Source organism: Musca autumnalis, unplaced genomic scaffold, assembly GCF_047663935.1.
Source record: "Musca autumnalis isolate F117 unplaced genomic scaffold, ASM4766393v1 scaffold_3, whole genome shotgun sequence".
NCBI lineage: Eukaryota > Metazoa > Arthropoda > Insecta > Diptera > Muscidae > Musca > Musca autumnalis.
The window spans coordinates 84,374,157-84,402,056 of NW_027411866.1; the positions used below are offsets into that span (position 1 = coordinate 84,374,157).

At 33.9% G+C, this 27,900-nt stretch overlaps 1 protein-coding gene across 4 annotated transcripts in view; it reads left to right on the forward strand.

Moving 5' to 3' along the window:
* The window catches only part of Smr (nuclear receptor corepressor smrter), a 239,828-nt gene that overhangs the window by 79,586 nt on the left and 132,342 nt on the right, over positions 1-27,900 (forward strand). The window lies entirely within an intron of this gene.

Sequence of the window (27,900 nt, forward strand, 5' to 3'; positions counted from 1 at the left end):
GGACCAATAAGTTTGATTTATAACGAATTTTCTACTAAATTTGTATTTTGGCATCACCAGCTTTAATTCGTGACAGAAAATGGTTTAACATGTTTTCAGACGAAGAACCTCAAAGTTTGATTTATAACGAATTTTCTTTTAAAGTTGTATTTTTTACATCACCAGGTTTACTTAGTGGCTGAAAATGGGTTAATACATTTTCAGTCGAAGGACCAAATATATGGATTTATATTCGAAGGACTACAAAGTTTTATTTTTTTTGCATCACCAACTTTAATTCTTGGTAAAAATGGGTTGTTACGTTTTCGGTCGAAGGACCAAATAAATGGATATAATCGAAGGACAAAAAAGGTAGATTTTTAATACTTATTGCTAGAAAATTGCTTAATATGCTTTCAAATGAAGGACCAAATGTGTGGATTTATAATCGAAGGACCACAAAGTTTGATTTATAAGGAATTCTCCACTAGCGATGTATTTTTGCCTCACCTGCTTCACTTAGTTGCAGAAAACGGGTCAACACGTTTTAAGTCGAAAGACCAAATATGTGGCTTTATAATCGAACAATTTTGTACTGGCGATGTTTTTTTGCATTACCAGCTAAAACATTTCCAGTCGAAGGACCAAATAAGTATCCACTTATAGACGAAGGACCAAAAATGTAATTTTGTATACCTTTTGGTAGAAAATGGCTTGTTCGGTTTTCAGTTGAAGGGCAAACTAAATGGATTTATAATAGAATTACCACGGAGTTTGATTTATAACGAATTTTACAGTAATATTGTATGTTTGCATCACCAGCAAAAAAGGAGTTTATACGTTTTTAGTCGAAGGACCAAATAAGTGGATTTGTAATCGAAGGGCCAAAAAGCTAGATTTTTAATACTTATTGCTAGAAAATTGTTTAATATGCTTTCAGTTGAAGGGCAAAATAAGTCGATTTATAATCGAAGGACCAAAAAGTTTGATTTATAAAGAATTTTCTACTAACGTTGAATTTTTGCATCATCAATCAAAGGTCCAAATAATCTTTATACAACCGAGGCACCATCGTCATGGATTTAGAATAAAATTATTTTTTAATCTCTGCTTTAATATTTATACTAATTGTTGTTGGCGTTTTTTTATTGTTGGACTGCAGAATTTTACATCTTTGTGTTTATTTCAGCTTTAGTCCATATTTTGTTGTATTCAAGTATTTGAATAACAACAAAATGTTTTACAGTGGATATGAAATTGATTAGTTGCGGGCGGAGGGTCGGGAATACTATAGTTTCAGTTGTCACCAAACAACTTCATCAGTTCCCTTTTCCGCCGACTCTGTATCGATAAACAGGTCAATAAGCCCATCCAGCAAATTAAACAAAATGAGAAATTTGCTATATGGCCCTAAAACTGATTACCCTACAATTTGAGTCGAACTAAAGAATTGTATATCCACCACTGTTTTTATGTCGTCTTTGCATTGCAAAGAATACGAACATAGTGTGTTGCTTCAATAAGCGGGGGTAAAACAACGAGAAAGTTGTTGTTTTTGCATTACGCATTGATCAACAAGGCCGTGCTGATGCCTATTATTGTTGTTGGCGTTTTTTTATTGTTGGACTGCAGAATTTTACATCTTTGTGTTTATTTCAGCTTTAGTCCATATTTTGTTGTATTCAAGTATTTGAATAACAACAAAATGTTTTACAGTGGATATGAAATTGATTAGTTGCGGGCGGAGGGTCAAATTGTAGGGTAATCAGTTTTAGGGCCATATAGCAAATTTCTCATTTTGTTTAATTTGCTGGATGGGCTTATTGACCTGTTTATCGATACAGAGTCGGCGGAAAAGGGAACTGATGAAGTTGTTTGGTGACAACTGAAACTATAGTATTCCCGACCCTCCGCCCGCAACTAATCAATTTCATATCCACTGTAAAACATTTTGTTGTTATTCAAATACTTGAATACAACAAAATATGGACTAAAGCTGAAATAAACACAAAGATGTAAAATTCTGCAGTCCAACAATAAAAAAACGCCAACAACAATAATAGGCATCAGCACGGCCTTGTTGATCAATGCGTAATGCAAAAACAACAACTTTCTCGTTGTTTTACCCCCGCTTATTGAAGCAACACACTATGTTCGTATTCTTTGCAATGCAAAGACGACATAAAAACAGTGGTGGATATACAATTCTTTAGTTCGACTCAAATTGTAGGGTAATCAGTTTTAGGGCCATATAGCAAATTTCTCATTTTGTTTAATTTGCTGGATGGGCTTATTGACCTGTTTATCGATACAGAGTCGGCGGAAAAGGGAACTGATGAAGTTGTTTGGTGACAACTGAAACTATAGTATTCCCGACCCTCCGCCCGCAACTAATCAATTTCATATCCACTGTAAAACATTTTGTTGTTATTCAAATACTTGAATACAACAAAATATGGACTAAAGCTGAAATAAACACAAAGATGTATTTATACTAATTAATTTTTTTTCTTCTTCTTTCAGGTAAATTTTATTGTCATAATTCACAATTGTAGTCGTAAGTATGAAAAGGAAAATATTTCGAAATTTTCCAAAAATTAAGAATATATACCCATTATTGCGACCAATTGCTAATTTTGAAGAAAAGCATATTTAAATTTCAATATAATGTTGTAACTAATTTTCCCCCTCTACTAGCAAGCAAACTTTTAACATTGGTAATTACCTGATATTACGAAAAAATATTTTATAATTCCAAGAAATGTTTGGTATTTCGTGACGAACAACCTCTTTTGCGATGGCCTTGTTGTGAAATTTGTTCAAAGAAAATACTTGGGAGAATAACAGTGCTTTAGAATAACACGCCCTGGTTCAAAAAATAAAGAGAAAATAAATTAAAAGTAGGGTGGTGGTGGCGGCATCTGGGGCTACCTTATAAAAGGCTTGGCTATCAACGGTCGGTTGGTCGTTCGCTCGGTCAGCAGCATTTTGGCATGCTATAAAAAAGAAGGAAACCTTATAAATTAAATAATTTTTACACCTTTTGCTGTTGGCTGGCTAGCTGCTAAGGCAAACGCCCGGTCGGTCGGTCGGTTGGTTGGTGGGTTGGCATTTTGCATGTTTGCACAAACTGTCAAAACTATTTTTAGAGATTACAAAACAGTTAGACGAAGACGGAGGAGACGAGGACAACGACATGTACCCAATGTGGCGCACACACTAATTATTGTTTTCTATGCCATGAGGCACGAGTGGAGGAAAGTGTGGGTGGTTGAATGTACCAAGAAGCAAGCAAGTATTCATTGAAAATGAAACATGAAAGTCAGTCGTAACATCAACGACGATGTCATTATAAGAACATTTCACCCAGGCAGTCAGCCAACCAAACACCCAGCCAGTCATCTACAACTATTGGCTGGCTGTCTGTCTGTCTGGCATTTCTTCTTTCTAGTTCTAGTCATCCATTAAGATTGTTGACACTAATGACATTTATACTAGAAACAAAATTTACAATTTGCAAAGAAAACAAAAACAACATCTACATTAGTATAAATAAATAGCTTAAGTCATTTGTTCATGTCTCGCACCTCTTACCTTAACACCCACAACCAACTCATGAAAATGCGCAAAATTGTATTTTTGTAGATTGTTTGAAAAAAGAATAAAAGGAGGGAAGACTTCTATATGGTGAGCAAATGTGATTGTAATTTTTTCTCTATCCATCATTGAGGAATTGGCAAATGGGTTTTACCTTGGCAGATTAAATTTCTAATGAAAACGGAACCAGAACAAATAAGATTTTCTTTACCGGCCAAATAATTACCAAAGAGAATTTTCTACAAATGTTGTATTTTTGCATTAACCAGCTTCACTTTAATACGTCTTCAGTCGAAGGATCAAATAAGTGGATTTATAATCGAAGGACCACAAAGTTTGATTTATAACGAATTTTCAACTAGCATAGTATTTTTGGCCCACCGGTTTCAATTAGTGGTTGATACTAGGATTTATAATGTGTTTGCAATCGAAGGACTATTTTCGTGGAATTTGAAAATTGTTCTGAACGTATGAAGAATAGTGCGAAGGGTGCAAGAAGTAGTGGCCCTAAATATTGGGACATTTCGGGGCCAATATCTCAGGAAAATTGGATTAAAGTGCAAGAGTGTTGAACTGTTGTGAAAGAGGTACCTGAAGGAAAGTATCGACATTGATCATATTAGAACAGGATCTAATTTTGGCAGTCATTCCCTTCAATAGTTTTGTGCCACCCAGCCAGTATAGTTGGCCACCGTAGGATTTTTTAGAGTCAGGAAGCATTGGTCACGGTAGGATAATTAGAGCTTTTGGGCCATTAGGTCAGGAAGCAATGACTTGCCCACGAAAACAATTATGTCGTTGTAAACAGAACCACAAGGGCAACATTTTGAACTTCTGTAACAAGACAAGTATTTACTTGGCGTTCTGTCAGAATAGGTCTATAGATGCACACTTTCTTTAAAAATGGGCCTATAGAAGCACAATATCCTTAAAAAGGGGCCTATAGAAGCACAATATCTTACAGGAAGGGTCTATAGACGCACCCTTTCTCTCAGAAGGGGTCTATAGACGCACCCTTTCTCTCAGAAGGGGTCTATAGAAGCAACCTTTCTTTCAGAAAGGGTCTATAGAAGCACAATTTCTTTCAGAAAGGGTCTATAGAACCACAATTTCGTTCAGAAAGGGTCTATAGAAGCACCCTATCTTTCAGAAAGGTTTTATTGAAGCACCCTTTCAAAAAGGGTCTCTAGAAGCACCCTTTCTTTCAGAAGGGGTCTATAGAAACAACATTTCTTTCAGAAAGGATCTATAGAAGAACCGTTTCTTTCAGAGACAATTCCCGATCACCCTTTAAACTGCACTTAATCGAAAATTTTGAACTTTTGAGAGGAAGGTACCGCAAGGAATTGCCAATTAAAGTCCTCCTTCGAGATTGATTTAAGTTTGAAAGGTATATTACGACGTCCAAAGACGGGACCAATGTCATTCACTGCTTTCGGGCCCTCCACCCATTTTAGTTGTCCACCATAGTATTTTTTAAAAGCTTTTGGGATATTATCTCAAGAAGTGTGGAATTGCCCCCGAACAAATTATATCGTTGTTTTCAGAATCACATAGACTACCTTCAGTAACATTTTTAAAGCAATCCTCGAACAGCCCCTAAACTTCACTTATACGAAAATGCTGAATTTTTGTGAAGGAAGCAACCTTCGAGAGTTTTGTAGGGCAAGTACCCGAAGTAGAGGACCGATGTGGCCAATCTTCGAATGGTGCAAAGTTTTGAGCAAATCGTATAATCCGTTTGAGAGTAATCCTAGACAGATGGGCTTTGTAAATCGACTCCAAATTGTCTGAAACGGATTTCGTCCAAAAATACTTAGAGTTGGACCAGAATTATTAGTTCGACGAGAGGCATATTTTTGATAATATAAAGGCAATAAAGTTAATTGACAATTAAAACATCAAACACGCTTCAATGTTAATGATGTACCGCCCCTCCTTACTCATTTGGTAATTTTTTCCGCCCTCGTCATCCGTCATCTCCCTATTATAAATGTGTAATTGGCAATGTCGTGTTATTGTTGTTTTTTTTTTTGTAATTTTTGTTGTTATTATGAAATCACCTTCAACTGTAGTTTGTACTGTGATGACCCTAAAAAAGCGACGACAATGACAACACAAAAAAACAACAACAAATACGACTTCCACTACAAAGAGCATCGAGTAAACATTTCCCATTTACGTCAGAATTGAAAGCAAATTAAAACAATATTGCACAACAAAATCGTTGTCGGTTGCAATGCCGCGTTCACTTTATTTTTGTTCTTCTTTCTGCGACACACAATTGCAAAAAGACGAGAAACAATTCTAAAGTCCAAACTTATTTCATTAAGAAGAAGCCAAAGAGGACAGGAGAGAGGGGGGCTTGAAACCAAAACACAGAGACAGATTGTAATACCTCTGAAAATACACTGATTCTGCTGCTGTTGTAAAAAAGAAGCGCACATTTGCTTTATTTTTAAATTGATTACATTGCATTGTTGTAATTGCAAACTGTCACGATGAACCTGTTCACAATTCACGGCACAGACACGTACTCTTGCCGTGTGGCTGGCTGGCAATGATTTCGCTCGCCACTCTCCCTAGTCTTCCTCATCTACACCATTTTCACATGTAATTCGAAGAATTTCAGTTGTAATTTGATTATTTCATTTGAAAATCGAAACATTTCACTTGTAATTTGAGAATTCCAATTGAATTTCGAATTATTTCATTTGTAATTTGAGAATTCCAATTGAAATTCGAATTATTTCATTTGTAATTTGAGAATTCCAATTGAAATTCGAATTATTTCATTTGTAATTTGAATTTTTCCATTTGTAATTCGAATTATTCCATTTGTAATTTGAATTTTTTCATTTGAAATTCGTATTATTACATTTGAAATTCGAATTATTACATTTGTAATTTGAATTTTTCCATTTGAAATTCGAATTATTACATTTGAAAATCGAATTATTTTATTTGTAATAAAAACAAAAATACTCTCATTTCTTCTTTATACGCAGGTGAAGATAATCCAACCATAACGCTTAAATCAATAAAGGATCGTATTCATCTTAACTTAAAATTTTTTATGAAAATTATATTTTTGAAACTTTTTAAGCATTTTGTAATAATTAACTTTTTTCTCTAAAACGTATATGTAGTTTTCCTGCAATCGGGTCTTCTTTTAAAAGTTCCAAAAACCTTGGAGGGTAATATAGGTGTATCCTTACATGCCAATCCCTTGGTTTTTGATTGGGAAAATAACAAATCCCTGACTTTATATGATTCTAACATTTTTGATTAAATTTTTATCGCATATTTAAATTATTATTATTTATAATACTTTTCCACATCATTGTGTCGACGTTTTAACTGTACGCTTCCAACACCCTCTCAACCATCTGGGATGATCCACAACCTTAAAAAAACTTAAAAATGGATCATCGTTGCCACCACCCTTAATTTAAAAATATTTCAGATGCTTTGATTTTCAAATGTAATAATTCGAATTTCAAATGAAAAACTTCAAATTACAAATGTAATAATTCGAACTTCAAATGTAATAATTCGAATTACAAATGGAAAATTTCGAATTACAAATGAAATAATTCGAATTTCAAATGAAATAATTCGAATTTCAATTAGAATTCTCAAATTACAAATGAAATAATTCGAATTTCAATTGGAATTCTCAAATTACAAATGAAATAATTCGAAATTCAATTGGAATTCTCAAATTACAAGTGAAATGTTTCGAATTTCAAATGAAATAATCAAATTACAACTGAAATTCTTCGAATTACAACTGAAATTATTCGAATTACATGTGAAAATGGTGTAGTTGTGACTTATAAATGTTTTCCCCAAAGGCAGAACTCTTCCCCTCAGCCAAACCTATAATTATCAAGATAACGGTAGCAGAAGGAGAGGCCGACTGCGCCATACTTATATGTACGAATGCTGGCGTCGTAACGAGATCAAAAAATAAGAACCGCAAAAAACATGGCAAATTTTTTCACAAAGAAAGAAATTTTTATAAAGCGCAAAGAACCCGCAAAAGAGGGGGTTTACAAGCAACGAACACAAATGAAAATAAAACAAGAAAAAAAACACGTTCAACGAAACACACAGAAATTTTCTTTAAATATCTGCAATATTTGAGGGAAAGATGCCAATCGCATTAGTAGCTGAAGAGATGTTACTTCTTTGTGTTCAAAGGACCAAACAGTTGTGTTGTATATTAGAAAATTTAAAGAATTAGAGTATTAAAGAAGGATGGCGATTTACCTGCTTCTAACGCTCAAATCACCAATTTGTTGTTAACTAAGTCTTGCTCCAATCAAAGCCCATCGCCTTTTGATTAGAAAGAAAAGTCAATAATGTTTTTTTTTTTGTATACGAAGGACCAATTATTTTTCAATATTATTCAATAATACTTTGTCCATTTGGTACTGATATTGAGTATGTTTTATATTAGTTTTATATTGAAAGAAGCCAATCGATTTATAGGCAGAGTCCATTTTACTTCTTTGCTCTCAAAGGACCAAACATTAGATCGTGGATGAGGGAATGTATTTTTTATGATTTCTTCTATAAATATCTGCCGATAATTTACTTCTTTGTGCTTGAAGACCAAACAGTTGAGTTGTGGATGAGAAAATTTACCCTATGATTGGGACAGGATTTTAAAATTTTTATCACTACAGACTTAGCTTTTTACATATTTACATAAAGTAGAATTTCTCGACCTTACCCTATAGCAGCTTTGGTCTTTCGATGGCCTCTCCAAAAAAAAAATATCCTGTCGACTCACCCCTCACGGTTTCTGGGAGGGGACCCCAAATTATTTGCCCTTTAGCAGTCTTGGTAGTGGGTATATGAAATAATTTTTCACCAAAATGTGAATATGTTTGAAGCTCCCTGAAATACATAGGTTGGATGGTCTGTCGATGCCCCTTCGAGAAAAAAATATCCCGTCGACCCACCTTTTACCGTTGCTTGGCGGGGGCCCAAAATATTTACCCTTTAGCAGCCTTGGTAGTGAGTATATAAAATTATTTTTTACCAAAATCAGAATATATTTAGAGCTTCTTGAAATACATAGGTTGGATGGTCTGTCGATGCCCCTTCGAGAAAAAAATATCCTATCGACCCACCCCTTACCCGTTGCTGGGTGGAGGGCCTCATAGTATTTAGCCTTTATCAGCCTTGATAGTGGGTATATAAAATACTTTTTTTACAAAATCTAAATATATCTAGAGCTTCCTGAAATATATAGGCTAGATGGTCTATCAATGACATTTCCAGAAAAAATATCCAGTTGACCCACCCCTTACCATTGCTGGGCGGGGGCCCCAAGGTATTTACCCTTTAGCCGCCTTGGTATTTTACTTCTTTTTTTTAAAGTATTAAAAAAGAAAGGATTTGAGCACTATAGACTTGGCTTTTTACATATTTTGGGAGATTTGAGAACATTTTTACTAGTGAGGCATTATTTTGAGAGCTCGAAGGACCAATATTATTTTAAAAATGATTAATAATTATGACGCCAATCATTTCAAGAGCATTATTGATAAGTGTTTGTCTTTTTCTTGTGCTCGAAGGACCAATGAGTTATAAACTAACACTTCTAAAGTTTTAAGGCTAGAATACTTTATATTTTGAAATATTTTCTGCTATATAAAAATGTGTTATCAATTATTTTATACATTTTGTGACATCCTGAAAAATTATCATTTCCAGTAAATGTTGAAAAATTTCTTTGTAATATTATGGCATAAAATCTCCCAGTTTATGGTTAGCATTCTTCCCATATTTTGGCCCAATTGTATACTGCTGACATGGCGGTATGTCTTCATTTGAAATGCTTGGCTGAAGTTGCAGCAATATCACTGATGCCGGCGGCTTTATTTCATCTATTTTTTATTTCTTGTTGGCGGTATTATATTTTCCTACATTTTTCTTTTTTTTTTTTGCGCCTATTCCCCTGACTTTAGTTTGGAAAATCTTATTATAGCATAATGTGGGCATCATAGTGTTTTTTCTGCCGCTATTTGTTACCCCTTTTATTTTCCTGTGGTTTTAATTCATTTTAATTTTGTTTTGCTGCTGCCACTTCTGTTCGGTTTGCAAAGCTCTTAATTAAATACAACTTTAAAATACAATATGGAAACCCCCTTTTCTGCTCATCCGCCAACCATAATGCCCCTGGGTCTCATGATTTTATATTAATTAAGTCTGAAATTGTTCGTGAAAGAGAACAAATAGGGAAAACCAACAAAGAAAAAACAGCAACAACAAATAGAAGGATACGGAAGTTTATGGCTTTTCCGGTAACTACAAAACCGTTTTTCGTTTCTATTCTGCACTGTGAGTCATCTCTTGAGGTTGGGGAAGGTAAGGTGAATGCAACGACGGATGTGATAATTCACAAGTTGCTATGCAGATTCTTTTTTTTTTTTGGAAAAAATACAATACCGCCGAGGTTTCTTTTAATGGCTTAATAAATTAGTGATACCCATAGTGAGGAGCTCCGGGCGCAAAAGATCCTTCAGATGTTACATTAGGAATTTTATTAGTCGAAGGTCACACTAGAGAGGTTTCATTGAAACTTTTAGGTCGAGTACCCCACTACAGCAATATCATCATATTATACTAGTATGAAACTTGACCTAGGAACCCTTGATTTCATGCAATTGTTTCAATGAAACCAGTCTAGTGTGACCAAGGACATACTGCAGAATTCTTCTTCAGTTCCTATTCTTCTATTTAAATGAAAGTTTTTAGAGGAGGATTCAAAAATATATGACTAGATTTTTGTAGATGCTTGGTTAATCTGAAAAGGTTTCTAGAAGTGAGGCACTATTTTTGGAGCTGGAAGGAACAAATTTGTATAGATAGCTGTCATTTCAATTAAACAATCCCCATACTTTGATTTGACTTTTTTGGAGGACTGTTTGTTTGGAGGAAGTTCCAATACATTCATTGGAGAATTTTGGAAAGCGTGGATTTTTATCCATTCTTAGCTAATTCGGGAAAGATGAGGGACTTGTTTTTTTTTATTTTTATAAAGATTCTGGTTTTGATTTAGGGCAACAGTTGTGTAGATCTTAGATTTTTTTTGTAAGCTCGAAGGACCAAATATGTGAAGATAATATGATAATTTGAACGGCACTATTTATAAAAGCTATAATGTTTCTTGTGCTCGAAGGACCAAAGAATGATCATATCCGTTCACGTAGCGAACAGGCTAAAGATGTTGAATGTCTTGGTAATGGTTGCGTGTCTAGAGGAGAAAGATATTTATTTGAACAGGAATCTGTTTTTAATACAGAACACTTGAAAATGATAATCATGTGGCAAGCAGACCAGACCGTCTCTTCTTGTAGGAGATCAGATGTAAACTAGACTGCAGACTGATAAGCATGTACATCATGTTTGGTTGCCACATGTGAGATGACTAAGTGTGTTTCTGATCTCTTCATAAGATTGTATGTTAGATGCGTTCGTACATATTTGTGCAATTGAACGAAAATTTCCATAATCATCAAACATGTCATTCTCCAAGAACTTACAAAATGTCAACTTTGTAATCAACTTTGAGAGCACTTGGTTTCATATTTAATACAAATTAATTGAATTAATCGAGCTAACATGACCTAAGGAGTTTTGTATTGAAAAAATGAATTCTAGCGAAGTTCCACACACGCAACCAATATGCTACGATCGTTTCGCTGGTGGTTAAATTCAGCTCATCAGGCATATTGATGTGAATGGTTAGAAGACAAAGGCTGAGTTTGACAACTTCTATTTATACAAACATTATTGCAAATTTGCAGATATGAAGTATTTTGAAGCCTTTTTCTTATCAAGTCAACTTAGTGTCTAGAATAAATTCTCAATACACACACATGTACAAATCGAATGGGGGTTTCCTTCAGGAGTTGTAATGCCTTCCATTTCGGAAGTTTGATATGATGTTGTTTCCCTCTTTCGAGTTTAGCTGAAAGATAAGGTTCTTGCAAATGAAAAAGAATACCAGCGGAACTAATACTGCCAGACGAATTGGAGGTCGTTGAAGGGGCATTTGTAGTTATTCCTAACATTGTATTTTTTATTTAAAATAAATAATAAATTGTTTATCTTTCCTACTTGTAGCGCTCGAAGGACCGAAACTACTTGAGGTTTATGTCCTGAGATGTCTAGATTTTTGTTAGTTGAAAAGGATTAGGCATCGGTAGGACCGGAACAGAAGAATGTGGAATTTATGAATACACACAGAAAACAAATTGTAACCATTTGATAAAAAAAAATAATAAATCTAATTAATTATTGATTAATTTCTACGCGATCAACGTCGATAAATATTTTACTATTCATAAAAAATATTTTGATAAACGCGTTATCATATTAACTAAGATTTTTGTTGAGTTTAAATTTCTCCAATCGATAAAATATTTGTTATATTAACAAACTGGTTTATCGTTTTTTCTTTTCATTTGATAAAAAAATGATGTGTATGTCAAAAAACAGAATTTTTTCATTTTCATTTGATAAACGAACGAAAGTTGGTAGAAAATTAAGTTTTTTTTTTTTTGAATACATTCTTGGTGTTTTTATCAGTTATAAAAGGGCTAAGCATACATGTTCTAATATTTTGTATATTTACAGAAAAATTTGATCTTTATGAAAAAACGTCTAAATATTCGGTAAAAAAGTAAAAATCCAATTAATTTTTGGTTAATTTCTAAGCGATAAAAATAATGTTCAAATTGACAAAAGTCGACAAAAAGTTTTTTGTGTTCGCAAAAAAATATTTTGGTAAACTTATTGTCATATTAACTAAAATTTTTGTCGAATTTGAATTTTTCAATCGATTAATATTCTTTATGTCGACAAAATGGTTTACATACAACAAACATTTTAAACGGTATTTCATATGTTCGTATTTACAAATATTTTGTTGTTTTTTTGTTAACTTAATAAACAAAAAAAAAACACACTGAATTTAATAAACAAAAATTTAAAAATACATTTAATTTTTGATTGATTTTACGCGATAAAAAATTTTTAATATTCGTAAAAAAAACTAAATACTTTGATAAACACGTTATCATATTAACTAATACTTTTGTTGATTTTTAATTTTTAATCGATGAAATGTTTTTCATATTAATAAAATGATTTGACGATTTTTCATTTGATAAAAAAATCAATTAATAGATTTTTTCATTCTTCACATCATGAATAGTTCTTTCGCAATTGGGGAAAATTGGGGAAAAAGAACAAATTCCGCACTGAATTTTTATTCACGAGATTGCCTTGATATTTAAATATGAAAGCAAAAGTCGAAAAAATCTTCAGATTTGCAATTATTTTGTTTTTTTTTTTTTTTAATTAAACTTCTTTTTTTCTGTACAGACTCCTAAGTTCACTATATATGGAAGCCTTGTGTTTTCACTGAGTGAAGAAGTTATAGACTTCCATTTTAAATGTAAACCATCGAAATGTTATCAATTTCGTAGTTATAGTGTTGTGGACTTCAATGACGTGTACTCTTAACTTTTGACTTTAAAACAAAACAAAAATTGCAGAAAGAAAATAGGGGACAACGGAAATGGCATACAAGCATTAATGGTTTTTTTCTTAGCTTATTGCATTTGATTTGTGGTTGGTTATCCGGAAATTCAATTTATCCAAATCTTTCATGACAAATGTTCAAAAAGAAATTTTGAAACATTAATGGCATGCGAAAAATTGGCATCAACAAAAAAAAGTACAATTCATTTTAGATATTGTTGTTTGGAAAAATTCCATTATGGGATTTCTTCTTCAATTTCAGCATATTTGTTTGATATACGGAAAACGTTTTTCTTCATCTTGTTCTTGACAGAAAACATTACATGCTTCTTCTTCTTCGTCGTTGTCTTCTTCTTCCTCTTCGGCTTTATTGTGGTACATAAAACAATTGCCCTGCTGATGATGACTACCGACCGACTGTGGATGGATGGCAACAAAACATTTCAAATCAACTGTAATTGAGAAAAATATCTATAAAAGCTATATAAATTGTTTTGTTGTTGTAGTAGTCGTTGTTGCAATGAAACTGAAATGAATGGAAAATTAAATTAAATTGAATCACGCGTCTATCTATCTTGGCATTACATTCTTTCGTGATATAGCGCAGTTTTTTGTTTTCACGTCGCAGCGCTTTTATTTTTGTGCAATTTTGTTGTTGTGTTGTTGTTGTTTATTGTTATTATGGTTGGTGCTTTGAAAGTCTATTGACATCGTTTTAGTGGAAGTTTTTTTGTTATTGTTTTGTATTCTATTGTCGCATCACAGCGGAACATTACTGATTATCAACGTCATCAGTTAAAATTGTTGGGAGGGGGATGTGGCAATCATAACATGGGTGTGAAGGAAAGAAATAAGATTGGTTAACTTTATGTGAAATAGAATAGATCCTAGAATACCAAATTCATGATAAAAATTGAATTAGGTCGAGCTCCTAAATTCCCTAAAACCATATACCTATATTGTCTATTGTCTAGCTTAATCTCATTTTCGTTTAAATTTTGTCTCAGTTTGGTATATTGTCGATAAAACTTCGCCAAAAATCCATTTCCGTACCACTGTACTTTGCTGGAAGGCGTGGATTTTTATCCATTTTTAGGTAATTACAGAAAGATGAAGGACTTTTTCAATTTTATAAAGATTTTGGTTTTGATTTAAGGCTGCAGTTTTGTAGAACTTACATTTTTATAAGCTTGAAGGACCAAATATGTGTAGGTCATATGTTATGGTAATTGTACTGTACTATTTGTAAAAACTTTAATATTTCTTGTGTTCAAAGGACCAAAGAATTATCATAACGATTCCAATGATCAGTTCGTTTTTAGCAGTACTTGAAGAAGCATAGACGTTTCATTCATTTATTTTGAAATTTAGGAAGACGTGGATTTGTATAGATTTTAAGATCTAGACCGAAGTGTAAGCTCGAAGGACTAAATATGTGTAGATAATATGTGATGATGATTTGAAGTGAACGATTTATAAAAACTTCAATGTGTATTGTTCTCGAAGGACCAAATATTTGTAAAATCTGTTCACGTAGCAAACAGGCTGATTTTTTTAAATAAATATAGTGAATGTCTTGGTGACTGATGCGTGTTTCAATGATCAGTTCGATTTTTAGGAGGACTTGAATAAGCATAGACGCTCCATTCATTTGTTGGAAACTTTGGGAAGACTCGGTTTTTTTTTAATTTTTTTTCTTGATGTCCCATTTTTGTTTCAATTAGTCGTTTAAACTTCACCAAAAAAACCTTTGCGAACCACTGTACTTTGCTGCAGCCACTACATTATCATAGCATAGGACGAGAACAGGAACATCTGTTTCGTTTTTTTCATTTTTTATTCGGTTTGCCATTCATTATTGCATTGCTACCACAAACGACAATTTTAATTTATTTCACACAATTATTGCAACAATCAAAAGAAATATCTACCCATTTAAATGTTCCGAACACACAATTTTCACAAATACTTATACATACATACTTCTTTTATGTATATAATCTGTGTCTGTTTGGGGCCGTAGGATGTGAATAAGCCCGGCAACAGAATAAATTGTTATTGCATTTGATTGTACAATTGAAATAAATTGCATTCTATTACTTTTTGTTGTTGTTTTTTGTTTTTGTTGTATATAATATGGGTGTATATTTTGGATGTGCGGTATGTATTAGGTATAAGCTATATATAAATAGGAAAGAGAAAAATTCGTAAATATGCTCATAGGTATAATGTTTGTTTTTCTTTCATAAAGATCAGCTTTCACTAGACGATTGTATGACCCATTATATTTTGTGCTCGAAGGACCAAAATTGTAATGGTGACTCATCAAACTCATGCCAAAAAGTATATGTTGGCACAACGAAGAATAAGTTGAAGACGAGATTGAGTGGCTATAAATCGGATCAGAAAGTAAAAACCAAACCGTTAGAGCAAAGAACTGCCCTTGCGGCACATTGTGCACAAATTTGACACACAGCATACCTCAAGGATGTGGATGTTTTTACGCAAGAGAGCAATGGTAGACGCACATTATTAATATACCAGCGGAAAAGCGCATGAATTATAAGATGAAAACAGAACTATATTGTATTGTAAAAAAAAAACACAACAATTGTAGAAAAACTCAAAAAAAAAAAACTTTAGTCAGTTCGAAATTAGTTGTGAGCAAGTGGAGATATGTTTACCGATAGTCGATAAAGATAAACCGAAAATGTAATTGTAATTTGTCACATATTTTGTTTATGTATGTATTTTTATAACAAAAAAATCCCTATATGATGAACGTCGTTGATGTTCGAAATATTATGTTTTTTTTTTTTTTAATTTCTGACCTAAACGCCAAACTAAGCCAAAAAATATAGAAGTTATAGTAAAGAATTTGGCAATTGGGTCAGGTGATACTATAAAAAATTAATTCATTTGATTAAATCAAAACAGCAAAATTTTAAACTAAAGACAGATGGGATAATAGCTAGTAGATTCAAAACTATTTTGCTCGAAGGACCAAATGCGTTGCTACGGATTATAATGGATATTTCTTTTTCTAAGTCGAAAGAATTGGCTACTTCTACTGGATATGTCCACAGAAATGTTGGTACACTATTTCCTAGTGTAGTTGTAGGGTTTGCCATCAATTCTTGACTAACACGAGTTGAGACGAATGAAGTTGCCAAATCTCTTTTTGAAAAACATGGTTCCTGTTCAGCTTGTTGGATTCTTTTTCTCTGATGTCAGTGATCCAGGGAGACTCACTAAAGAAGAGGATTACGATCGTATGCCCTTGGAATACTTTTATGGCATTTGAAATCTCCTTTCAAATTCGTTCGGGTGTCTCCTGATGTGGTTATCTATTTACAAGATGGCGGTAGGCTAAAATCGGGTGAAGAATATGTTGTATATTTAGCATTATTTTACTCGAAGGACCAAATGTCTTGCAAAAGTTTCAAAGGTGGGATGTATTATGGGAGTTCCAAGTACAATAGATCTAATTGTGATAAACGATAAACTAGAATAATTTTTGCTTTTTCTCTAGGACGAAAAAAGACAGTGGCTGCTTCTACTGGATGTGTCCAAAGAGACCTTGGAATAACATAGTAAAAAAGTGTGGTTAGGAAGCAAAAAATGTAACAAGAGGTAACAGGGAGTACACAAATATTGCCGTCAGAGTCAGGAAGATCTCTATTGGGCAAATGTGGGTCTTGTTCGGTATGTTGAAATCTTTTGCACTGATGAACACCCCTAGTAGATTCGAATTCACTATATGCGACTGTGCAAACCTTCTGTCTGATTGAATATTTTTTAGATATGCTACAAATATCTTTTGCGTGCCCCATTCTCTACTTTCTGAAAGTTAATCTTTCATACTTTGAAGGAGGTAATCTGTCTTGAAGGTTGGAACGATTTCCAAAAAGATACTTTGAAGAAGGTAATCTGTCTTCAAGGTTGGAACGATTTCCAAAAAGACTTTATTTTAAAATGTAAAATTGAGCCATCGCCCATTACCGCATCAAACGGTCCAACATTGGAATCAAATACGTTCGATTTCTGATGTTTCTTCCGGATTCGAAACCGAAATATGGCAGAATTTGTAGCAAACGTTAGTTGACAAAAATTTGTTGAGAAAAATTCCGAATGAAATATCCGAGGGACATCGGATGTTTTTGCCAACTCTTCTTACTGAAATCGGAAGAAAATTTTTAGACAATTCGGAAGTCAATTTGTTCCGTACCGATATCGTAAAAAATTCCTTAATAATTTCTGTACGATTCCAAAATGAAAATCGTTTGTACATTCCGAATTTCCGAAGAAAATTCTGTACGATTTCGAACAAATCGTTTTCTCTTTTCTCTCCCCTCTCTAAGAAAACCTCACTTTTCTAAGAACTTAAAATAAACGTCTATTATCTCTTTTCTCTCGACACAAAATCAAAATTTCCTATTAATGAGGAGAAATGTGTGAAAATATCCTTCGAGGAGGCAGTATAGAAATCGAAATTGTTCAGACGTGTCGGACATCCGTCATTTAGATTTAATGTTGAGTGGCTGCAGGGAAAAGCACTGCACATCCTTGGGATCGTGTTTATAAGGTAACTCTTGTTCAAATCTAAGGAGTTCTTATCTCTGGCGCCCAAAAATATAGTTCACAACCTAAAGTATTGAAATATTCGGAAGGTATATATTGACTTTATCCTTAAAAAAATAGCATGACTGATTGTGTCGAGAGTCATTGAAAGTGTCACAAGGCCCATACTATGAAGGCTTGAAAGAGCTTCGAACTTCCCTACCATTGGCGGGAGAAAAGAAATTCATATTCACTCTGGAGGTTTGCGGGACTTCAGGGTCTATTAAATTAGTTAGTGACGGGTGTTTGATTACTTTTTTTATATGTATCTAATTGTCTCAAGCAAGCCGAAAAAACACAAAAATCTGAGTTTTTTGCTAAAATTATTTGTACTGTATTTGTACTGTATTGAATTTTGGTCCTTCGATCACTACACCTAAGGATTTGGTCCTTTAAGCATCAGCATTCTTGTAAATTATACTACCTTATTAAATAACAAGTAAAAAGTCGTTAAGTTCGGCCGGGCCGAACTTTTTATACCCTCCACCATAAAATAGTCTTAATTAAAATGGAATAATTAGGGTCCTTTCACAATTTTAGGTGGAACAACTTTTCGACAATGGATAGACTCCTACTGCCTTCCACTATTGCTTAAATTACACTGTGAACACAAATGTTGGGGCAGAAATAATTCCTTTTGGAGATGAAAGCCCTTTGTGTGTGTATATTAAAAACCCCGAAGGACAGATGCGCCGTGAGTCGAACTGATTAAGTTTTTGCAAGAGACCCTGTAAGCCATCATGAATTAGCATTATATCTTTGTTGTTTTTGTAGAGCACTTAAGCAACAGTGAACAAATATATAACGCTAATTCCTGATGGCCCACAGGGTCTCTAACAAAAATTTCATCACGCCATAACGCGGAAGTTCGACTCACGGCGGATCTGTCCTTCGGGGTTCATAACATATTCACCAAGGCCTTTCTTCCCCAGGAGGAATTTTCCGTGCCCCAGACTTTCAACTCCATTTTGTTGCACAGTGTTATCTAATCTAATAAAATGTGTTCAGCTAGGTGAAAGGTACCACCTACCAAATAGTCAACCTATCTTTAAATTTTTTGGCGGAAAAGTTTTATAGCTGCAGGGAACTTCACGAGTCAAATTGAGGGTAGTTTCATCAAAACAATGTAGACCCTCAAAAATGGACCCATGTAGTGAAGAAATTTCGTGACCACTGAAAATTCCCGAAAATCGGGAGGTATAGTTATATGGAGGGATATACCAAAACATGGACCTATATTGATGATTATTTTTGAATAGACAAAATTGTAGCTAAAATTCTCAAAATACCGATCATTACAGCTAGTTCGGTTAAAAATTGCAGCTAATATTCTCAAAATACCGAAAATTGGGAGATACCGTTATATTGGGGCTATACCAAAACATGGACCTATGTTGACGATGTTTCGTTGGAGATGTTTTATGTCCACTGAGAACTTAAAATGTCAAATTACAGCTATTTCGGTTAAAAACTGTAGCCAAACTTCTCAAAATACCGAAAATCGGGAGGTACCGTTATATGGAAGCTATACCAAAACATGGACCTAAGTTGACGATGTTTGGTGGAGATGTTTCATGACCACTGAGAACCTCAAATGGCAAATTACAGCTAGTTCGGTTAAAAATTGTAGCTAAAATTCTAAAAATACCAAAAATCGGGAGGTACGAGATATATGGGGGCTATACCAAAACATGGACCTATGTTGACGATGTTTGGTGGAGATATTTAATGAGAACCTCAAATGTCAAATTACAGCTGGTTCGGTTAAAAATTGTAACTAAAATGCTCAAAATACCGAAAATCGGGAGGTACGGTTATAAGGGGGGCAACCAAATCATGGACCTATGTTGACGATGTTTGGTGGAGATGTTTCTTAACCACTGAGAAACTCGAATGTCAAATTGCAGATAGTTGGGTTACAAATTGTGGCTAAAATTCTCAAAATACTGAAAATCGGGAGGTACCGTTATATGGGGGCTATACCAAAACATGGACCTATGCCCATATCCTTTGGGATATAAGTTTGTTGATCACTAGGAACCCTAAGTGTCAAATTATAGCTGATTCGGTCTGCAAATCTGGCGAAGAACGCCAAAATACCTCGAATCCGGAGGTACCGTTATATGGGGGCTATACCAAAGAGTGGACCGATATAGCCCATCTTCGAACTTGACCTGCCTATGGAAAAAAGACCCTCGGGTGCAAAATTTCAGCACTCTATCTCAATTATTGCGGACGCTAGAGTGTTACAACAGACGGACAGACAGACGGACATGGCTAGATCGTCTTAGAATTTTATCCTGATCAAGAATATATATACTTTATAGGGTCGCAAATGATTAGTTCGATGTGTTACAAACGGAATGACAAACTTAATATACCCTCCATACTATGGTGGAGGGTATAAAAATAAATATTCCTTAAATGTTATAAAAAAATAAAGAAATTTTCAATTTATAAAAATTTATAATTTTAGTTGTGGTTTGGTCCTTCGAATAGCAAAAATCAGAACTATACAAGTTATTTATTATCTTTTATCAAATTCGACTGAGTAGCTGGAGTTCCACAGTTTTATTGAATAGATAGATAGAATAGTTTACTGGGGTTTTTGGTGCTCGACGGGCCAAATTCTTAGGTATACAAATTCAAGTATTTATGATTTTTCGGCGTATTTATTCAGAGAAAATGTTATCAATATTTGAGGGAACAAACTTATATTCTGCAGTTTGAATACAAACTCCTAGTTTTTTTAATGAATTGTTGTCCCCCCGCCTTATAACATCCACATTAAATATTGTAATTTATTCCTTTCTTTCTGTTTCTAGGCAAGAATTTTTCCAAAGTATTTTTTTCTGTCAAACAAATTTGTTTTTCGACTTCTATTTCATTTCCACCAAGATGGAGATACAACATTGCTGCTGTCGCAATGGAAAATACAATGTGTGGTTTCAATTTGCATATGTATGAATGATTTACATACATATAACAAAACACATGAAACCCAGAAAATTTTTTGCATATGGGGAATAAATATTGAAATAGAAAAACAACGAACAAACATACATAGAAAGAATGTAAATTGAATAACACGGTTGGTAGGTAGGAGGCGTTGGTTGGGGGTGATGACGACGGGATTGAATGCTTTCGCATAGAAAATATTTGCACAGTTCATGGCATAGTAGAGAAGGCCATCTATCCATCCAACCATTCACCACTAGTATTACCCCATCTCCTTCAACATGGTATTTTTCACACAGTAGAGACTTGAAATGACGATGACTGTGACTAACTGAATACCACCACTGCTGCTTGGTTGGTTATAAGTCAGAGAAGACAATACTTGTCATTTGTCGTCGTCTCCATTGTGGTTGCCAAGTAACAGAGAAAAAACACTAGATATTGTTGTTCTGTATAGATGGAAATAATGGAAACAATGATACTTTGTAGCCTTCTCAATTTCAGAGTATTGTAATTTGATTTCCATTTTTATTTTATTTCAAGCTTTTTGTTATTTTATAGACTTTGTTCGACTTGTGGCTATAGAATGTCGTCTTTGCCTGAGATACATTTACATTTTTATGTAAATTTGGTTTTTCTTCTTTTTTTGCAACCAAACCAACCACATAACCGTACAACAATAACAAAAAACGAAATAAATAATGACAAACAAGAAACAAGAGCAAAAAAACTATTTGTTGCCTTGTCATCACATCTTTTATTACTTTGTGTCTCCTCTTTCATCTCCTGAGGTTTCTTTGAGTATGTTTTTGTGTTCTTCTCATTTGCTTTGGTTGCCTTTTATGGTTGAAATACTTTAATGAATTTTACATAATATTTTTTTTTTTGTTTTAATTTTTTCGTCATTGCTATTCTGAAAGAGGCAAAGAATTCCATTCCAAAGATATCGCAATTCCAATTAGAATGTTCTTGTGAATTCCAGCTTTAATAAATGCTTTGTATAATATGAGTTGCAAATGGTCGAAGGACCAAAATACTCTGGTAAAAGCCTACGATACGTAATAACTTCCCAGGGCATAGAGATTTTACTATCGACAATTTTAGCTGATTATGAAGCAGATTGTGGTTTTTAATTGTGAGAGACAACATAAATTCAGCCATATAGTGACCGAAGGACCAATTTTTAAGTAAATAGTCGCGAATAAATGTTTCCAAAGTGTAGTGGTATATTCCTTTATAGTCTGTACTATGGTCGAAAGACCAAATTTGAAGCAAATAGCGGCGAATTAATGTTTCCAAAGAGTATAGATTGTCTTCTACATTCCTATGTTGTCTGTACTAGGGTGTCCAAAAAACCGGTTTTTCCAAACAAGACGGTTTTCGGTTAACCAAAATTTTTAACTTTTTCAAAAACCGGTTTTCGGTTTTCAAAATTTTTCAAAACCGGTTAACCGGTTTTGTAAAATAGGTACAAAATTGCTCACATTTGATAAATATTTGATTCAAAATGTGCGGGTAGGGGTAAATTAAGTTGAACGACTTCCTTGTTATGTAATTATCTCATAATATCCCTGTTATTTGACATTCAACATCGAAGTGGGACAGCAAAATTAAGAAATTGTGTTCTAAGAATAGTAAAAACCCTTACATATGTACAGTGAATCACAGTCAAAAGTATCCACTTCAGTTTCTTTCATTAAAACTGCGATTGCTAAGAATTGGTTAATGATAGCGATTTCATCCCTTTTTATATTTTTACATGTCTTAACTTAAATATAATAAAATAAAATTAACGAAATTCAGGTAAATTTAGATAAAAAATAAGAATGGTTAAACAAAATCGATTTCTACATCACAGTGAAAAGTATGCACTATAAAAGTTTCATGAAACAAAAATGATTTTTAAGGTTTCTGCCCTTGGTATGACATCCTTTGTTATCCTTTACAGCTTTTAGCCTTTTTGGCAAAGATCTAACTAAGTTTTCGGGGCAAGATATCGGAATTTTTTCCCATTCTTCTTGCAAGGCATATTTCAGGGTTCCTATACTTTAGATGTTACGATTTTTTATATTTGTCTCCAAAATACTCCATTAATTACACTGGTCAACAGGACTTTTGTTTCAACCGAAGTTGCAGTTGTTTCTAGATGAAATCGGCGAGTTATTTTCAAATCCGGTCCCCGTTTTTCTCCATCAGCTCTTGTTCAGCTCATGATGATTTTTAGGTTATAGCCGAATCATGGGCGCTATGAACTTTATATTATATATTTGAATACTGGACTATATAGTAGACACCCTAAGCATATCCGCATTACCATATGAAGATCCTATGACTTCCCCCGATGACGTAATCACAGCTTAAAATACTCAAAATAAGCAATTTTTACAAGGTCCGTCGTATATTTTCTATATTTTTTGATATATACTCACCATAACTATTTCAAAAACGATTTGTATCGAGCGTACAACATCTCCTTAATATATTAATGTCGAAAAACCCACAAAAAAGTATTTGTTTGTATCCGAAAAAAGCGAAAGTCTGGGTTAAACTCGTAAAAACCGATTTTGAGCTATATCTCAAAAACAAGAGCTGATGGAGAAAAACGGGGACCGGATTTGAAAATAACTCGCCGGTTTCATCTAGAAACAACTGCAACTTCGTCTGAAACATTCAACTTTTTCAATTTTGTTGAGCAGTGTTATCTATAGGATTCAAATCCGGGGATCGGGGAGGTGTTTGAATCACTTTTGGACAGTTACATAGCATCCATTTTGGAAAAATATGTGATTTGTGCTCGGGCTCATATATTGATAAAATTGGAAAGTTGTCCCACAAATTTTTCATCGCCTAAATTTCAAATTATCCTTTCAGAATGTTTAAATAATACATCTTATCCTTAATTCCTTCGATAAAGACACGATTTGCTACCCCGCAAGCACTCATACAACGCCATACCACAACAGAGTCTCCTCTGTGCTTTACTGTTGAAATTGTGTGTTTAGGGTCCAAGGCGGTATTTGCCCTATGACATACCTTAATTGGTCCATATGACCAAAACAGGTTAAAGTTGTCTTCATTGCTTTCATTGGCAGCCTGTTTTGGTCATATGGACCAATTAAGGTATGTCATAGGGCAATTACCGCCGTGGACCCTAAACACACAATTTCAACAGTTTGCCAAAAACCGATTTCGGTTTTATAACTCAAAACCGGTTAACCGGTTTCGGTTTTGGATCAAATTTGAAGCAAATAGTCGCGAATAAATATTTCCAAAGTGGGTCCCTCCTATTTCCTATATAGTCTGTACCATGGTCGAAGGACCAAATTTGAAGCAAATAGCGGCGAGCAAATGTTTCCAAAGAGTAGAGAGTGTCTTCTACATTCCTATGTTTTCTGTACCACGGTCGAAGGACCCAATTTAAAGCAAATAGTCGCGAACAGATGTATCCAAAGTGTAGAGGTTCTCTACTATATTCCTATACAATCTGTACCATAGTCCAAGGACCAAATTTGAAGCGAATATTCGAGAATATATGTTTCCAAAGTATAAAGGTCGTCACTATATTCCTATATAGTCTTTACCATGGTCGAAGGACCAAATTACTATGGTCGAAGGAAAAAATTGAAGAAATAGTCTTGAATAAATGTTTCCAAAGTCTAGAGGTTCTCTACTATATTCCTATACAGTCTGTGCCATAGTCGAAGGATCACATTTGAAGCAAATAGCGGCGAATAAACGTTTCCAAAGAGTAGATATTATCTTCTACATTCCTATGTTGTTTGTACCCCGGTCGGTGGACCCAATTTGAAGCAAATAGCCGCGAATAGATGTATCCAAAGTCTAGAGGTTCTCTACTATATTCCTATATAGTCTGTACCATAGTCGAAGGACCAAATTTGAAGGAAATATTCGAGAATATATGTTTCCAAAGTGTAAAGGTTGTCACTATATTCCTATATAGTCTGTACCATGGTCGAAGGACCAAAATTGAAGCAAATAGTCGCGAATATATTTTTCCAAAATGTAGTGGTTGTCTACTATATTCCGATATAGTCTGTACCGTGCCCGAAGGACCAAATTTGAAGCAAATAAACGCGAATAAATTTTTCCGAAGTGTATATACCTTCTCTGAGGTTTTGTAGTTCTTTCAATATCATTCCATAAAACAAGAAAACTGTCTCGTACATTACCCATTTTTATAAGATTTGGTCCTTCGAGCAACTAGAAAACCCATAAAACGAAACCAGAATCACACAACACTTACAAAATATGGAACTCTATTAATAGTAACAATGATCTAAGCAACAAAAGTCTAGAGCAAAACATTGTAACTATGAAAAAATTTATATTATTGCTGCAAACATATATTTTGTAGAAACAATAGGTATTTTTATCAAATTTCCACTGAAAACTTGAAAAAGCATTTCTTTCTAACCATCCTAATACTCAAACAATCATTTATAATTTTACGATGGCATTACAAAGCACAAATGAAAAAATGGACAAAAGAAAAATCAAATAAAATTGTAAAATCATACAATTTAATGATTTCTCTTCATGGCGAATTTTGTAAAGCTTTTTTTTATGGACCCAACAGAAGATACGGGGAAGTGGTTGTGACGAAGTAGAGAGTTAAGTCGCAGTTAATGCCAACAATAATCCTCAGCACACAAAAAAAAAAAAAACGAAGCAAACATAAAAAACATCAACCTTGAAATTGTAACAAATTGTTATGTTGTTCAATGCTTAACTGGCATTTTCCAGCGTTTTTTATTGTTGAATCATTGAAGCAGATAGAGAAGGAGGTTAGGTTCATTAGCTTGAAAATATGTTTTCTAGTTTCTTTACAACAATGCTCTGGCCTTCGGAGTTTAATGATGATTTGCCATAATTGAAAGAGAAACAAACGTAAGATTATTTTCTAGAAAAAAAGAAAACAAATCTCACAAAAAACTATTGGAGAAACTGAGTTTTGATTGGAAAACGATAGAATTCGATGGTTGGTACATTGAGCTACAATTAAATAATGTTAGAAATTTGGTCGTTCGAGCAGCACAAATATTGGAAATTTTAATAACTTAATAAAGATTGTTTTTCTTCAATGTCGTAAGAGAAATCAAGGAATTTCCAAAAAAAATTATAAAATCTGAATCGTAATTTGGTCTTTCGAAGAACAAGCAATGATCAGCCTATACCGTAGTCGAAGCACCAAATTTAAAGCAACTAGGCGAGAATAAAATCTTCCAAAGTGTAGTAGTTTTGTGCTATATTCCCATATAGTCTATACAACATTCGAAGGGCCCATTTTGAAGAAAATAGTCGCGAATAAATGTTTACAAAGTGTAGAAGTTGTCTACTATATTTCTTTATATGCTGTACCATGGTCGAAGGACAAAATCTGAAGACAATACTCGCGAATATTTTTTTCAAAAATGTGTGGCACGCGGTGTCGTTCCTTCGAACTTCCAAAGGTTTTAGTTGTTTTTTCTTCCGAAATGTTCTTAATGATCAGAAGATATGTTTTTAGAAATTACCTTCGGTATATGGTAAAAACCAAAAATGTTTTACAATCGATGAATCCGAGTATCCGCGAACTGTTAACATATTCTATATAGTATGACTGAAATTCTTTAAAATAAAGTGTTTTAGGAGGGATCCCATAATGTCGACCATTAAAATTAATTTTCGTGGAAGCTGTGTTGGGATCAATGTAGAAAAATGGGTAAAAACGTGTTGAAGCCAACAAGTTTTTTATGTTCCCTTCCGATTTCTGGCTTAACCTTACATTTTATAGACCTATGCCCAAAGAAAAATTCACAGAATACTCCATGGACAACATGGTACTAGTGTATGATTTTTTGATATATCCACTACATCCACCTAAAATTGATGCTGACATTTTGAAGCCGGAATTTCGAGTTTTTTTTTTAATTTTTTTTAATAATCCGCACGCGCAACTGGATAATAATCCAAACTCGTAATAGGATTATAGAACTCGTGCTTAGAGCATAAAAAAATAAATTAATGATAAAATATTAGTTCTTCGTGCTTGGTTCTTCATGATTTCTGCTTTTTGGCCATTCGAGCATTATAAAATACATTATAGATTCCTCGATCCTCGAACTCACCAAAATACTATGTACTTCAAAACTAAATAGTTCGAGCATCCATCAGGCTGAAAAATATGCATAAATGAGAAAATGTTCGTTGATCTTTGTTTTTATTCTATTATCTACGTTTTTGGTACTTTCAAGCATGAATAAAATACATTAAACAGCATTGGGCCTTTGATCCTCGAAATTTTCAAACCGTTACATTATTAAAAACCAGTAAGGAAAGGATCAAAGTCGGGCGGGGCCGACTATATGATACCCTACACCACTGCGAATATCTAAAATATATATGGGAGATATGTCCAAATCTTAACCGATTTCGATATAATTTGGCACATTTATTTCTAGACCGAATTCAGTCGAACATTCAAAACTTCATCAAAATCAGACGTATATAGCGTTTTTGGTGCAGCAAATACGCGAAATCAGCCAAAAATATATATGGGAGCTATATCCAAATCTGAACCGGTATCGATATAACATGGCACACTTATTTCTAGACCGAATTCAGTTACACATTCCAAATTTCATTGAAATTGGACTTATGTATATAGCGTGTTTGGTACAGAAAATACGTGAAATCGACCGATAATATATATGGGAGATATATCCAAATCTGAACCGATTTTCACCAAAAGCAATAGCGTTCTTACTATGGCTGAAAAAAATGTAGTCCCCAATTTTCAGCTGAATCGGACAAAAAATGGGACCTGTACGTTGCGAACAAAAATACATGGACAGACGGACAGACGGACGGACATGCATTAATCGACTCAGAAAGTGATTATATGTATATCCCCAAAAGAAACTCTGGGTCTATTTCGTTTCCTTTTGTATGTTACATACAAATGCACAAAGACATAATACCCCTTACCACAGTGTGGTGTGGGGTATAATACTTTTCTCCTTTTAGCATTAAAGAATTCAACAACCCACGTTTTTTGGTCCTTCGAACAATAATAAAATACATGATTAATACCGCATTAGACCTTCGATCCTCAAATTCAAGCAACTACTACTTTAATAATAATATTTTCTTCCTTTGAGCATTAAGGAATTCCAGAAG